This window comes from Mesocricetus auratus, unplaced genomic scaffold (assembly GCF_017639785.1).
Source record: "Mesocricetus auratus isolate SY011 unplaced genomic scaffold, BCM_Maur_2.0 Super-Scaffold_100014, whole genome shotgun sequence".
NCBI classification, from domain to species: domain Eukaryota; kingdom Metazoa; phylum Chordata; class Mammalia; order Rodentia; family Cricetidae; genus Mesocricetus; species Mesocricetus auratus.
The window spans coordinates 9,114,934-9,130,310 of record NW_024429197.1 but is presented as its reverse complement, the minus strand read 5'-3'; the positions used below and the strand labels follow the sequence as shown (position 1 = coordinate 9,130,310).

Here is a 15,377-nt window from a genome sequence, read left to right as displayed (position 1 = left end):
ATTGAAAAGGACTAGACTATTTATAAAAACAGCTTTATAGCCAGGTGGTGGTGGTGCATGCTTTTAATCCCAGCACTTGGGAGACAGAGGCAGCTGGATCTCTGTGAGTTTGAGGCTACATTGGTCTACAAAGTAAGTTGCTGGAAGCCAGGGCTGATACACAGAGATACCCTGTCTCAAAAACCAACTAACCAACCACACGAAGAAACAAAACAACAGTATTATTTTTCTATTTATTTACTTTATTGTGGCTGGTGTGGGAGGGCATGTGCATCCAACATGGGCGTGTGTAGCCAACCGTGTCAATCAGTCAGTCCTCTCTTATCACCCATGTGTTGTGGACAAAATTCAGGTCGTCAGCTTTGGCCGTAATTGTTTTTGCCTACTGGGTCATCTGGCCAGCCCTATTTATTTGTTTTGAGACAATGTCTTACTCTGTAGCCCAGGCTGACCCCAGCTCACCATGACCCCTCTCCCAGTACTGAGATTATAGGTATGAGCACCACATTTAGTAAGGAGCAGATTTTTGTTTTTGTTTTTTGAGACAGGGTTTCTCTGTGTAGCCCCGGCTGTCCTGGAACTCACTTTGTCAACCAGGCTGGCCTCAAATTCAGACATCCACCTGCCTCTGGCTCCCAAGTGATGGGGTTAAAGACAGGCACTACTGCCACCCAGTTAGGAGCAGACCTTTTATGTTTGGTTTTTGTTGTTGTGTTTTTGAGACAGGACTCTATGTTAACACTTGATGTCCTGGGACTTACTATGTAGACTAGACTGGCCTCCAGCTCACAGAGATGCACCTGCCTGCCTCTGGAGTGCTGGTATTAAAGGCGTGTTGTTGTACTATGACCTGGCGTGTTGTACCATGGCCTGGCATGTTGTACCATGGTGCTGACATCTTTTAGGAAGAGAACACAGCAACATAGGATGCTTCTTGACACAGTCAGGGAGAAGATGGTCCGAGGGGCTGGGAGGTCAGAGTCATACCGGTCTTCAGCAAAGGGCTTCCCGTGCCCCAGCCTTCTGAGTGCAGCTGTACTTTTCCCTCTGCCTGCTGTGGGATGTCCTTCTGTGTGCTGTGAAAACGTGTTGCTCTTTTTGGTTGATGAATAAAGCTGTTTTGGCCTAAGGCAGGAAATCCAAACAGATACTGAGAGAAAGAAGGCAGAGTCAGGGAGTCTCATGTAGCCACTGAAGGAGGAAGATGCCAGAACATTACCTGTAAGCCACAGCCATGTGGTGATACACAGATTAATAAAAATGGATTAATTTAATTGTAAGAGCTAGTCAGTAATATGCTTGAGCCATTGACCAAACAATTATAATTAATATTAAGCCTCTGAGTGTTTACTTGGGAATTGGCGGGTGGGAGAAAAAGCTGTATTTACATCTGCCTGCTGCTGGGCCACCGAGAGTGGTCACCTGAAATATGTGATCCCTTCCACAAAACATCAACCTCCCAAGCTCCTAGCTCCTGGCCCCAGCCCTGTTCCTTCCCCCTCCTCTCCAATTTGCCCTCTTTCCCAGGCTTCTGGGTGCTGTGGTGTCTGTACTAGGACTTTGGAGGCTCTGGGACCTAGGTTCATAGCTTGGCTTTGACATTCAGCTGCTGTCACAGGAACATGTGGGGGAGAATTTTACTGAGCCTCAAATGGGGCAATGACGTCTGTGACAGCAGCTGGCACACAGCGACTGTTTGATAAATGGCAGTGTCATGCCCTTTCCTGCCAGCCTTAGGGGACTGTCTTATTTTCTTCACAGCTTGGCTGCTTCCGTCTGGGAGGCAGAGGGGTGTTTTAGATTTGGGGTACCCACTGGCTCCCTAAAAGGCTCTCTGGGAGAGTCAGATGTCTCTTTTAGAACCCATGTGGAAGAATCTGGAATAATGGCTGGAGCTGAGGTGAAATCCAACCATGGACTTGGGCATGAAGTACACCTGTCACAGGCTGAGGCGGTGCTGGGACTTGCTCTCCCGTTAGCCTCAAGAAGGCCCAGGAGCTGGCCTTTAATCCCAGCACCAGAGAGGCAGAGGCAGGGGGATTTCTGAGTTCAAGGCCAGCCTGGTCTACACGATGAGTGCCAGAACTACACAAAGAAACCCTGTTTAGGAAAACAAAAACAAAAACAAAAAAGGTCCATCCTTATCTAACGTGAAGTCCGTCCTTAGCCTTATTGCACACTGCAGGAAACTGAGGTTCCGAGAAGTAAAATGTCACATCCTTAAACCATACCATTAAGAAATGAAATGAAGAGTGGAATCAATTTTTCCTGCCCACCGTAAACCCAGGCACCCTGTCACCAGGCCACTTGGCCTCACAGCCTCCCTAGTACAGGTCTGGGTGTCAGCAAGCCCCATTCCCTGCAGAAGCAGAACAGAGACATAGGTACCACAGTGAACTGGTCATGAAATCAGAAGGATGTGACCCCTGCACCCCATCTCCTTCAGAGAAAATGGGAAGTCTGAGACTTGAGAGTGCCCTGGCCCCCCAAATACTAAGACCAGAGACTGATCCCCGTCACCCCCCCCCAGCAATGGGGTTTTAAACATAAACGGCTCTCACACAAGGAGGACAAGCTGAGTCACGGTATATTAATAGACGAGCCTCCTCATTTCTCCTCCTTCGCCAGGGTGTACCAGGTTCATTCGGGGCTCAGGCAAAGGGTGACAACCTGTTTATCATCCAAGGTGCCCAAGCAAGCTGTTGAGACAACCCCTGAGAACGAGATCTGGATGCTGGCCCAGGCTCAGACCTGACCTGACCCTCACAAGGCCAGACCCAGGCAACTCTTCCTACTCCAATTGCCCCACCTCTCCCGGCACACCCCAGGCTACCTGAGGCAATCGCACACACCAGGGGTCAGATGATTAAACTAACCATAATATTTACTGGGCGCTCATACATACCAAATGCTAAGAGTTTTAACATCGTCTTTTTGCTTGTCTGTGTATTTTTGTTTTGTTTTTCTTTAAGATTTATTTATTTATTATGAATGCAACATCCTGCTTCCATGTATGCCTGCAGGCCAGAAGAGGGCGCCAGATCTCATTTCGGATGGTTGTGAGCCACCATGTGGTTGCTGGGAATTGAACTCAGGACCTCTGGAAGAGCAGTCAGTGCTCTTAACCTCTGAGCCATCTCTCCAGGCCCCTTTTGTTTTTCTTTTTAAAGATACTCTTTCTATAGTCCTTCTGGATGGGAACTCATTATGTAGACCAGGCTGGCCTCAAACTCACAGAGGTCTGCCAGTCTCTGCAACCCCATCAACATTGAGCTGGGACTAAAGGTGTACCACTGGACCTGGCTGTGAATTGCTTCTTTGACACAGAGTGAGACTCTGTGGTTGTAGCTAGGCTAGTCTCAAATCTACAATCCTCCTGCCTCAGGCTTCCAAGACCTGGGATCATAGGTTTGCTTCCTGATACCCAACTAAGATCACTTTTTGGGTCCTAGAGCTCAAACCTAGGGCCTTGGGTATGCTGAGTAAATGAGCTATCTTTCTAGACATCATTTCACTTTTTTATCCCCAAGATAGGGTTTCTGGGTGTAGCCTTGGCTGTCCTGAAACTCACCATGTAGACCAGAATGGCCTCTAACACCTGCCTCTGCCTCCCAAGTGCTAGAATCAAAGGCATGTGCCACCACTGCCCAGCTTTTTTTCCATTTGTTAGCACTGTGTGTGGGGTGTTGTCATGTGTGCCATCACACACCCATGAAGATCAGAGGATGACTTGCAGGAGCCTGTTATCCTCTTGTCTGGTGGTTCTGGGGTGGAACTCGGGTCCTGGATTGTCGGTAAGCACCTTTATCAGCAGTCTTTCTATTCTGTCCAGGCTGGCTTTGAACTTGTGACTCTCTTACATTAGCCTCTGGAGATGCTGGGATTTCAGGCCTGAACCCTCAAGTTGTCTTCCAATACCTTAAGTAATCTTCACAACTCTCTAAATTGTATGTTAATTTAATATGATTTCTATAGGTGAAGAAATCAAAATGCAAAGGGTTTAAGAATGTGCCAAGAGGGCTGGAGAGATGGCTCAGAGGCTAAGAGCACTGACTGCTCTTCCAGAGGTCCTGAGTTCAATTCCCAGCAACCACATGGTGGCTCACAACCATCTACAATTTAATCTGGTGCTCTCTTCTGGCATGTAGGTAGAACACTGTATATGTAATAAATAAATAAATCTTTAAAAAAATAGTTTTCCCTTTAAAAAAAAAAAAAGAATGTGCCAAGACCACACAGCTGAGCCCGGCGTGGTGTGGAATGTCTGTAACCCCAGCACTTCGGAGGTGGGAGCAGGAGGATAAGAAGTTTAAAGTCATCCTTGGCTGAGTGGCAAGTTCAATGCTAGCCTGGGCAACATGGAACCCTGTGTCAAAAAGAAATTCACTGTGTAAACAGGGAATGCTTGCAGCAACCCTCTTGCCTCTGTTTCCCCATGCTGATGTTACAAGCAGGAACCAACACATCAATTGGGGATTTCGTTCTAGCATCTTTGTTGTTTTGTTTTGATTTTAATGCCCAAATCACATGTTTTACCCATATGCTTATTTACATAACCACATGTATTTAGTATATTTTTTACTGCATTTATTTATTTTGTGTCTAAAAGAAACAATATGTGCAGATTATATGTAACTATTACTATTACTAGACTATTAAAAAATAATGGAGCCAGAGAGATGGCTCAGCAGGCAAGGGTACTTGCTGTCAGGTCTGGCAACTTGAGTTCCATCCCTGGGACCCACGTAGTGGAAGGAGAAAACCAACTCCTAAACTTCGTCTTCTGGTCTCCACATGCATGCATTGTTTCTTTTATACTACTAAGATTCCTTCATATTAATTCGCAGTATGGTTAAGAGCAGCGGTTAAGAGCACTGGCTGCTCTTCCAGAGGACTGGGATTCAATTCCCAGCACCCACATGGCAGCTCACAGCTGTCTGTAACTCCTGTTCCAAGAGATCAGAAGCTCTCTTCTCACCTCCACGGGCACTGGGCACACACAAGATCTTAGACAAACATGCAGGCAAAACACATAAACTTCAAAAACATGGAAAACTCCGTGGCTTTTTTCTTCTCTCTCTCTCTCTCTCTCTCTCTCTCTCTCTCTCTCTCTCTCTCTCTCTCTCTCTCTCTCATTCTAATTCACCCCCTCGCTCTCTTTCTTTCTCTCTCCTTCTTCCCTTTCTCCATTCCTGTTATGAGTTTCAAGTCTCACCATGTAGCCCAGGCTAGCCTCCAACTTGAGGCAATCCTCTTGCCTCGGCTTTTCCCAAGTGTTGACAAGACAGGTGTGAACCCGCACACCTCACTTCCATGTAATTTTTAAAAAATCATTGACTTTTATTTCATATGTATTGGTGTTTTGCTTGCATATATGTCTGCATATGTGTGTGAGGATGTTGGATCCCCTGGAACTGGAGATCTAGAGTGGCTGTGAGCCACCATGTGGTTGCTGGGAATTGAACTCAGGACCTCTAGAAGAGCAGACAGTGCTCTTTTTTTTTTTTTATTGGTTTTTACGAGACAGGGTTTCTCTGTTTTGGAGGCTGTCGGTCCAGCCTGGCCTCGAAATCACAGAGATCCGCCTGCCTCTGCCTCCCGAGTGCTGGGATTAAAGGCGTGCGCCACCAACGCCTGGCTACAGACAGTGCTCTTAACCTCTGAGCCATCTTTCCAGTCCCTCTTGTTTTATTTTTGAGACAGGGTCTCACAGTCCACATGTCTGGCCTCAAAGCTAGGCTGGCTTTGAACTTCTGATCCTCCTACCTCTATCTCTTTAGAATTTAGATCGCCAGTGTACACCTGCACTCTCGGTTTTATTTGGTGCTGGGGGCCGAAGACAGGCATTTGTACAGTACCGTCCTCGGAGCCAAGCACCCGCCATCTTCATGAGTTCAGCTCCATTTGTTCACAAACGATCGTGACATCTGGGCTTGTCACTTTGGAAGTTCACTCTTAGAAAGAGGGGGCAGGGGCCACCACCTCAAAATCCAGCCATTCTCAGCCAGTTATATGCAATTCTGCCCCGATTTCACATAGCCTCCGGTCTTGGGAGGGGCTCCAACAAGAGGAGCACTAAGGGTGGGAGGCTGTGTGGAAGCCATCGTCTACACTGGATAAAGACTTCTCAGTTTGGCTATTTTCTAAAGAAGGATGCTCTGTGAAGAAGCCCAATAAACTCACAGTTTCCCTGGAGGGTGGGGCAGAGGGGGTGGAAGGTGAGTTTTTTTTTTTTTTTTTTTTTTTTTTAGAGACAGGGTTTCTCTGTGGCTTTGGAGGCTGTCCTGGAACTTGCTCTGTAGACCAGGCTGGCCTCCAACTCACAAAGATCAGCCTGCCTCTGCCTCCCGAATGCTGGGATTAAAGGCATGTACCACCAATACCCGGTGGGGGGTGATTTTTATAAAGAGCAGGATAGATATGACCTGGTTGTCCCCTTCCCTGAGAAGTTACTCCTTCCCTGAGAAAATCCTCCAAACTCCAGGGCTCTGTCCAAGCTAGACAAGCACACTGCCAACTGACCTCCAGCCATTCTGGCTGGTAACAGTTTATGTTAGCTTGCCTGTTGTGGGTGCTACAGGAAAGGACTACAGGCTGCCCCCTTTGGCTCTGCACTGCTGATGAGACTTGTCTGAGACTTGTCTGCATGACAGGCAGCAACATTTCTTGTTCTGAGCCCGCACACTCTCCCCTCTGTGACCACACGGCTTGTGTTTTTTCTCCCAGTGGCGGCAATCTGACTTGCTTCCAAGGCTTTTTGTTTGTTTGGTTTTGGTTCTGCTCTTTTTTTTTTCTTTAAAGTTTTTAAGAACCAATAAAAGAAGACTCTTGCAAGCCAAGTATCATAGCTCAAGACTGTAATCTAAGCATCCTGGAAGGCTGAAGCAGGAAGATTGCTTCAAGTTTGGGGCTAGTCTATGCTATGATATGTTCAAATGCCTGCCTCAAAAAACCCTTGTACATATCTGTTATCTGTCTATTGATGGTTTCATAAAGCTCCATTCCTCAGAACACAATTGCTGAGTCACATGTCCCAATATATGAATTTTTTACCTCATGTGTGTGGGTGTTTTGCCTACATGTATGTCTGTGCACCACGTGCATGCCGTGCCCAAGGAAGCTGGAGAGGGCGTTGGATCCCCTGGGACTGGAGTTACAGGAGGTTGTGAGCTGCCGTGGTGGATGCTGGGAGTTAAACCCACTTCCTCTGGAAGAGCAGCCAGTGCTCTTAACCACTGAGCCACCTCTCCAGTCCCCTGTATGAGTAGTTTACATTGTGATGTTTCTCAAGTTGCATTCCCAAAGGTCTCAAGAGGAGTCATCCATTAATCTTTGCTAGTTTTATAGGAGAAAATTCAATCTCATTATGCCTTTGAAGTGAAGTTGGAAAGCAAGTGCAGATAAGCGTGCCAGCTCTGTTTTGTTGGGAACTCAGTTCATCAGTGCCCGGTGAACCACCTTCTGTGCCCTTTGCTCTTCTAACCTTTGAACTCCTCACAGCACCGACACTTGGTTGGGACACGTGTCTCCGGTGTTTTCCCCCTCGGCCAGTCACTTGTCTTTTAGTTTTGTTTATGGAACAACTGCAGGTTTAAATATAGTCTGTTTTCCCCTGCTTGTTGTTTGTGATTTGGATAGTCCTGGAGGCTGCATGTGGCAAGCCCCAGGTTCAAGTTGGTGCGGTGGGGTGCAGCAACAGCTGAACCCCCAAGACTAGCTCTCTGAGGCACGAGCAAAGTCAGGGACAGCAGAGGCAGCCCAGAGCCACTGGTTGGCAAAGTGCCTGGGACGCCTCCTCCAGCTCTTCCTAGGTCTTTCTGGGGAGTTTAGGGCGGCTGCCAGTGAGGACAGTCTCTCCTCCAGGCCTGGACCCGGACAGGAAGCATGGGAGCCAGCCAGTGTGCACAGCTCAGAAGAGAAAGAAGTGAGGAGCCAGTAAGAAGGCTCAGTGCGTAAAGGGACTTCCCGCCATGCTTGTTTAGTCCTGGGGACACACATGGTGAAGTTGTCCTCTGACTTATACTGAAGCATGTGTGAACTCTCTCTCTCTCTCTCTCTCTCTCTCTCTCTCTCTCTCTCTCTCTCTCTCTCTCTCTCTCTCTCTCTATTTCTCTCTCTCTCTCTCTCTCTCACACACACACAGACACACACACACACACAATTAAAAATGTAGTTATCGCCAGGCAGTGGTGGCACACGACTTTAATCCCAGCACTCAGGATGCAGAGGCAGGAGGATCTCTGTGAATTTGAGACCAGCCTGGTCTACAAGAGCTAGTTCCAGGACAGCCTCCAAAGCCACAGAGAAACCCTGTCTCAAAAAAACCAAAACAAACAAAAAATGCAATTATCAGGGATGGAGAGATGATTCAGTGATTAAGAGCATTAGCTACTCTTCCAGAAGACCTGGGTTCAATTCCCAGCAACTGCATGGCAGCTCACAACTGTCTATAACTTCACCTACAGGAGATCTGACACCCTTGCACAGACATACATGCAAGCAAAATACCAATAAAGTAAAATTAACTTCTTTTCCAGACTGGGTTTCTGTGTGTAACAGCACTGGCTGTCCTGGAACTCACAGAGATCCACCTGCCTCTGCCTCCCAAGTACTGGGATTAAAGGTGTTTGCCACCACGGCCTCTGGCTAAATTATTTTTTAAAATAATGCAATTATCTACTTGGGCTGCCATAGCAACTGCTGTACAGATGATCAGAATTCAACACTGGAAACTGACTTCTCTCAGTTCTGGAGCCTGGGAAGATCAAGGAAGGAGCTGGCAACGTAGGCCAGGAGGAAAGTCACATCTTGGTGTGTGCATACTTGCTGTGTGCACGGAGGAAGGGATGCTACCTTCTCTTGTGGTCTCCCCATGACTTTTTATTATTCAATTCTCTCAAGCCTGGGTCTTACACATGCCAGGCTGGCCTTGAACTTCATACGTAAGGAAGGCCTGGTCTCCACATATCCTCACACCCAGGTATGACTGTGAATTTGGGGCAACACAAGCTTCCAGCCCCTACCGATGCCCCAGCCTGTTTTCTGGGAGTCTAATCCAGGATTTATTATCCAGTGTGCAAGCATGTTGACACAGTTTCCTTATCTGTTTAGTGGGGATGGAACTGGACTGGACCTCATGAACTAATAAACAGTACCTATAAAATGCTTAGGACAGACTGTAACCAGCCTCCATGAAAGTCCTCAACAGCTCTTGCCTCTCTCACTGAGCATTAAGGTCAGGCTGTGACACCCCAGAGAATTCAGTCACAATGAGAGAGTCAGGCTGGAGAGATGGCACAGTACTGACCACCAAGTCTGACCTGAGTTCAGTTCATGGGACCCACACGGGAAGGAAAGATTTGACCCCTGCATGTTGTCCTCTGACTTCTACATGCGCCCATATACATGCAATCAACAAAAGTTCATTTTAAAACTGATGGTGTGTGACTTCCGGGCCAACTCACTGAAGACGTTGCCATTGTTTCTGAGTCACTTGCTCTGAGTTAGGTGCCATGGTTCAGGAGTGTGTGTGTGTGTGTGTGTGTGTGTGTGTGTGTGTGTGTGTGTGTGTGCTCATGTGTGTGTGCTGTGGACAGATACATGGGCTGAGGGCTGCAATTGTAAACACTGAGTAAGCTGTCTTGAAGTGGCTCCCGTAACTCCAATTAAACCCTCAGAGAAGCTGACCAGTAATCCAGCCAATGTCTCCACCATCACAGACTCTCAAGTGGCCCTGAGCCAGAAACACCAACTTAGCTGATCCACCAAAACTATGATAGTCAATGTTTATTATGCTTTTTAGCTAAATTCGGAGATAATCTGCTAGGCAGAAAAAGACAATCCACAGATGCAGGTTGTGGGGTTACAAGTCGAGGTTGAGATAGGAGACCACAAGGGCCAGCCTGGGCTGCATATGGAGACCTCAGCTCAAAAAGAACTGAAGCCATCACTTGTAATCACAGAGCTCCAGAGGCTGTGGTAGAATTGTCATGAACTGGGGATCAGCCTGGGTTTCATAGTAAGATCCAGAGCAGTCGGTGGTTACACATTGAGGCTCAGCTGGTAGAGTGCTTGCCTAGCCTGTGTGAAGCCTTGAACTCCATCCCCAGCCCCCATGTAAGCCAGATGTGGGAGTGCTCAGGAGTGGAGGCAGGAGGATCAAGAGTTCAAGGTCATCCTCAGCTCTACACTAAGTTCAAGTCCAGCATGGGATGGCTGAGGTCCTGCTGAGCAGATGGCAGCCAGTCCTGCTCCCTATCCAGGGCGATGTTTCTGAAGGGCTGTCATGGGTTAGACAGGCTCCCGCCTTTGTGCTGCAGAGGCTAAAGGAGAGTCACCCTGAAGTCTAGACTCTTGGCCCAGAGAGCTCTCTGCTCTACCTGACTGTCATTTCACAGGTTAGCAAGCTGACAGGGAGATGTTGACTATCTTGCCTGAGGGACAGATCTAACCACTGCTGTGAAGGATCCTAAACTTGACCTCAGCTGCATTGGTCCTGGGCGACTCTCAGGGGCTCAGGGTGTGGCTCTGTTATTTTTTACACTCCACAAAGCATGTTATCTCCCCTTTCCAGACCCATCAATCCTCAGCCACCTCGTATGTTTGGCCTCCATGGTCCCTGAGATAGTTTCCATCCATCCATCCTTCCTTCCTTCCTTTCTTCCTTCCTTCCTTCCTTTCTTCCTTCCTTCCTTCTTTCCTGACTGCCTGCCTTTCTTTCTTTTTTACCGAGACAGGGTTTCTCTGTCTAAGACCCCTAGCTATCCTGGAACTCGATTTGTAGACCAGGCTGGCCTCCAACTCACAGAGATCCACCAGTCTCTGCCTCCCCAGGGCTGGAATTAAAGACGTTGCCACCATGCCTAACCTGATAGTTCCTTTCTTTAAAGACCACCCACTCCCCAGAGTCTCCAACTGTCCATAAATGCTGTCTAGACCTGGGGACAGTAGAAGAAGGCCATGGGACTCCTGGCCCAGGCTTCATGTACTGAGTTCTTGGGATACTCTGGTCCTTTCTAAGGTGTGTGGGTCAGGCCCAGTGGACATCGTGCTGGCCCCTGGGACACTGCATCATGTCGAGAACCTATGGGCCTGACTCTGCCAACTGCTCTGGCTTTAGCCACTAGATCAAATGACCATTGATTTGATTCTGTGATTTGGGTTGATTCTTCACTGAAGATGACGTCAAAGTCTGTGACTGAGGTTCAAGCCCTGGCAAAACAGCCCCTGTGCCTCCCTGCTCCTGTTCCTGAAGGTCCAGAGCAGAAGCAGAATGGACCGCCAAACCCTATGTGGGGGAGGAAGGGGCAGGTGGGACCAGACAGGCACCTGACATAGAGCTGTTCCGGGACATTCTGTGATAAACCACGAAGGTGTGAAAGGGAAGAGGAGGCGGTCTCCTCCCCTGTGACAACACTCTCCCCACAACTTTGTCATCTTGCACAACTCCCCTGAGAATAGACCAGTGGGGACAAAAAAGGACCCTTGGGAATCCTTTCCAGCAGTTGTTCCATTTGGCAGATGGAGTCACTGGTGGTGGGTGTGGCCTGCTGGGTATCACATTGCAAGTCTTGGTCACAGAGAGTCAGAGCCCAGGTTCCAGCCCTTGGCAGGGGCCTCTCCTATGACCCAAGAGGCCTCAAGCTCTCGGGTTTCTGAAAAGTCCCTTTTCTGTGACAATCAAAGAGCACAGACTTAGGAACTAAACAGGCCTGCCCCAGCTTTACCATACCCGTGGTGTACAAATGGGGGCTCCAAATACCAGTCCGTACTTCAGTTTCCTCTTCTGAAAAATGCAGACAATTAGCGTGGCCCATAGACAGGCCTGTCAGCGCATGTCTGTAATCCCAGCCACGTGGAGACTAAGGCAGGAGCAACCAAAAGTTGGAGGCAAAAAAAGTCTATAGAGTGAGTTGAGACCAGTCCTCTCACCTTGGGAACATCCTATCTCAAAATAGAATAGAGAAGGAAAAAAAAAAAAAAAAGATTGGCACCATGATTACTTAGGGGAAAAAAAGTAGTAGGTTTCCACCATTGTGGAAACGGCCTCAGATTTAATTGGAAAATACTTAGTTATCCCCACAAAACCATGCCTCTATTGCACTACTGAGTACATGCTGCCTAGCAGGTCAGTATCGTGCATGCAGAGTTCACAGTCAAGTAAAACTATAGATGTGTACCTATAATAATAATAATAGAACCTAGGTTTAACTCCCAGCACCCACATGACGCAGCCGTTTCACTGGTAAACTCACTGCAGCTGTGGCTGTCTGACGAGACTTGCACAAAGTTGGACCTGTCGACATTTCATCACGGGCAGAGATGCCACTCTTCCCAGAATTGCTATCTACAGCTGATGCTTGTAGATGGGAGACTTGTTGAGAAGAAGGGGCCCCAGTGGGGGAGGGAAGGAGGTGAGGGAGGATTCGGAATAGGAGGTGAACATGGCTAAAATCCATTATACAAATGCATGAAATTGGCAAACAATTTTTTAATAATTTATTATATTTTATTTTGATATGCTTTGATGTGAGGGTATCAGATCCCTTGGAACTGGAGTTAAAGTTGTAAACTTTCATGTGAGTGCTAGGAATTGAACCTGGATCCTCTGGAAGGTCAGCCAGTGCTTTTTTTTTTTTTCCTTTTCTTTAATTTTATATACATTGGCATTTTACCTGCATAGATTTCTGGATGAGGGTGTCCGGTCACCTGGAACTGGAGTTACAGACAGCTGTGAGCTGCCATGTGGGTGCTGGGAATTGAACTCAGGACCTCTGGTAAAGCAGTCAGTGCTCTTAACAGCTGAGCCATCTCTCCAGTCCTGACAAACAATTTTTAAAAAAAACAGAGAAGGTTGCTAGTAGAGTGCTTGCTTAGCATGCAAGGTCTTAGGTTCATTTTTCAGTAACACACACACACACACACACACACACTCGAGCACACAGGCACACACACATATATGTGAACACACATGTGCATACACACACACATGCACACACACACCAATGAATTAATTGAAGCTGGGCTTGATTACTGAGCTCATTAGACTGTTCTTCCTACTTTCATATGTTTGAAATCTTCATTAAAGAAAAAATAAGCCACACATTGAATCCCGTGCCTGTAATCTCAGGACATGGGGGACAGAGGCAGAAGGATCAGGCCTTTATCACCAGTCTGCTAACTCTACATGAGATCCAACATTAAAAAAAAAAGCTTGCGTCAGGCATAGTGGTACATGCCTCCAACACCAGCACTTGAGAGGCAGAGGCAGAGGCAGGTGGATCTCCGAGTTCAAGGACAGCCTGGTCTACAGAGGAGATCCAGACCACCACAGGCTACATTGTGAGACGCTGTCTCTCCTCAAAAACAGTCCTGGGCCCAGCTCACCACTGATAATTCATATTGGTCTCTTCACCTGCCAATCCCGTGTTCTGATGACTGGCAGTGGTGTTGGCATAACTTCACGGTGACGCCACTGGCTCTCCCGCATACTCCTGGTGGAGCTTGGCTGCGTGACTGCATGCCTCTGAGCCTCAGCAGATCAGCTGGCGACCGGGAAGGTGCGGCTCCCTGCCCCCACTGAGTCACCCAGAATGACAGGAAGTACAGAAAAGTCTCAGCACAATGGCCAGCCCATAATAAGCACACAATACCTGCTCTAACAGAGGAGCATGGGTTTGAGAGTCAGGCTACCTTGGAGATGAACCAGGGCTTGGCTCTGCCATTTGTAGCTGTGTGACTTGGGCCAAGTCAGCTAACTCTTGGAACCTCACTTCCTGCTGGGAGAGGAAAAACAGATGTCCTGAAGGACAGATGTGAGGATCGAATGCCCAGACACGTTTTGCTGCCCAGTGCAGCCCACATGAGAACTTCCCCACCTCACCACTGACTTTCAACATCGCTGGCCTTACCAGTGTCCATGCTGGAGGCCATCCCGCTGTCCGTTTGCTGGCTCTGCACCTGGCCTGCCCAGTGGGGCTGGAGAAAGTCAACAGGAACCGTGACTGGCTCTCCCAGGTGACAAGCACGTCCAGAACACAAACAGCAGCAAGGCCCTTCCTTGTTCCCTGCACGGGCTAATCCAGACCCTCTCTGCCACTGTCCACACTGCTCAGCCCCAGAAGTTGGCCAACTCTTTTCCCTCCTGCTCCCGATACCCCGAATGTTCCCTTTGTCTTTTCCCTCTCCCAGCCCACATCTCAAAACTGAAATTCCCTTTGTCAGAATCCGGCCTATCTCCTCTTTCTCATCTGTCTAAGCTTAAGAATCTTCTTAAAATATAAATTTTTGTTACATATGGAAGTAATAATCTCTGGGAATCGGTTCTCTCTGTTTACAGTGTAGATCCTAGGTCTTTGTCCACAGGCAGAGTCCTCCTATTGGCTTTTTTTTTTTTTTTTTTTTGAGGCAGGGTTTCTCTGTGGCCTTGGAGGCTGTCCTGGAACTAGCTCTTGTAGATCTTGAACTCTTAGAGATCCGCCTGCCTCTGCTTCCCAAGTGCTGGGATTAAAGGCATGTGCCACCACTCCCTGGCCCATTGGCTCTTAAGTATATTTTTGCTAGTTTGTTTGCCTGTTTGTTTTGAAATAGGGACTCATTCTGTGCTCTAGTTAGCCTGGGGTTTACTATGTAGACCAGGCTAGTCTCAAACTCACAGAGATCCACCTGCTTCTGCCTCCTGAGTGCTGCGATTAAAGGTGTGGGCCACTGCCATCCCCACTACCCAACCCCCCTTTTTGTTTCTTGATTTTGAAATAGTATCTAATATAGCCCAGGTTTACCTTGGACTCAATATGTAGCCGAGTATGGCCTTGAACATCTTTGTTTGTTTGTTTTGAGACAGGGTTTCTCTGTATTGCTTTGGAGGCTGTCCTGGAACTAGCTCTGTAGACCAGGCTGGCCTCGAACTCACAGAGATCCACTTGCCTCTGCCTCCTGAGTGCTGGGATTAAAGGCCTGAGTCACCAACGCCTGGCTGAACATCTTTTTAAAAAATATTTATTTCTAAAATTTATTTTAAGTTTCTATGTATATGGTTTGCCTGTATGTATGTCTGTGCATAAGTTCCCCTGGGACTGGTGTTACGGATGGTTGTGAGCCACCATATAGGAGCTGGGAACCGAACCTAGGTCCTCTGAAAGGACAGCCAGTGCTCTTAACCACTGAGCCATCAGCCCTATCGTACCTCTTAAGTAGGCATGAATAAGGTTGTCCCAATTGGCACCAGGGACCTTTTCATAGCTCCCCTCAGCATTCCTCAGAGTGCTGGCTTCTTTGTCACACTGTCTAGCTGTAAAATGGCTGCCTACTCTCTCATGGCCCTATTCAAATAAGCATGAAACTTTCTTCCATGTTTCTAGCATGGAGAAAGTGCTTAG

General features: G+C 47.8%; 1 long non-coding RNA gene across 2 annotated transcripts; it reads right to left on the bottom strand.

Annotated features, from left to right (window-relative positions):
* Positions 1–221: 221 nt before the first annotated feature.
* On the bottom strand, positions 222–13,992 carry LOC121144108. Of its 2 annotated transcripts, XR_005881426.1 has the most exons (5): positions 13,911–13,992; positions 13,693–13,778; positions 13,415–13,578; positions 12,675–12,820; positions 222–1,125 (listed from the first exon to the last, which is right to left on the bottom strand). It is a non-coding gene; the product is annotated as an uncharacterized LOC121144108 (long non-coding RNA). The 2 variants fall into 2 exon arrangements; XR_005881425.1 differs by lacking the exon at positions 222–1,125 and having other exon boundaries at positions 12,558–12,820.
* Between the last annotated feature and the right edge of the window lie 1,385 nt (positions 13,993–15,377).